Below are 506 nucleotides of genomic sequence, written 5' to 3'. Positions count from 1 at the left end.
TCAATCAATAACAATATCGACAAGTGTGTCCAAATGCCTGTTTGCTATAACGTACCCTTGTGTCGTATTCTGGGCTGTTATACTGTAAAATCAAATAAATGAATGAGATGTATGGACATTGCTGCAACTCTGGCTTCAATAAGTTATGAAATTATGAACAATCACAAATTACCAAATGCCAGCTTCCTTCATTTAATAACGGACAGAGAACTATAGCTGCGATTGACCAGAAAAGGCTGATAATGTTGAATATGAAGGACAGCTTCACCTTTCAGAACAAGAACAAGATAAATCATTAAATTCCGTTTCGGTCATGATAAAAAGAAAAAAAAAGAAAAGATTATGACCAATATTTGGTCACTCACCACAGGCATGAATGGAGAACTTCCAGCTGCAAATGTCAGAATGCCACTTGCAATGAACTGAAAATAAATGGTTAAAACACAGATATAGTATCATCTTGAATGTTCAGAGACTGTCTGAGAGATGTGTGTGTGTGTGTGTGT

General features: G+C 36.0%; 1 long non-coding RNA gene across 1 annotated transcript; it reads right to left on the bottom strand.

Moving 5' to 3' along the window:
- Positions 1 to 48: 48 nt before the first annotated feature.
- Positions 49 to 426, bottom strand: LOC107579946 (uncharacterized). The gene is made up of 3 exons (XR_001608558.1): positions 366 to 426; positions 173 to 268; positions 49 to 82 (listed from the first exon to the last, which is right to left on the bottom strand). It is a non-coding gene; the product is annotated as an uncharacterized lncRNA (long non-coding RNA).
- Positions 427 to 506: the final 80 nt, after the last annotated feature.

Source organism: Sinocyclocheilus grahami, unplaced genomic scaffold, assembly GCF_001515645.1.
Source record: "Sinocyclocheilus grahami isolate Dianchi unplaced genomic scaffold, SAMN03320097.WGS_v1.1 scaffold22194.1, whole genome shotgun sequence".
Classification (NCBI taxonomy): Eukaryota; Metazoa; Chordata; class Actinopteri; order Cypriniformes; family Cyprinidae; genus Sinocyclocheilus; species Sinocyclocheilus grahami.
The sequence above is the reverse complement of the archived record's forward strand: the minus strand, read 5'-3'. Positions and strand labels throughout refer to the sequence as shown.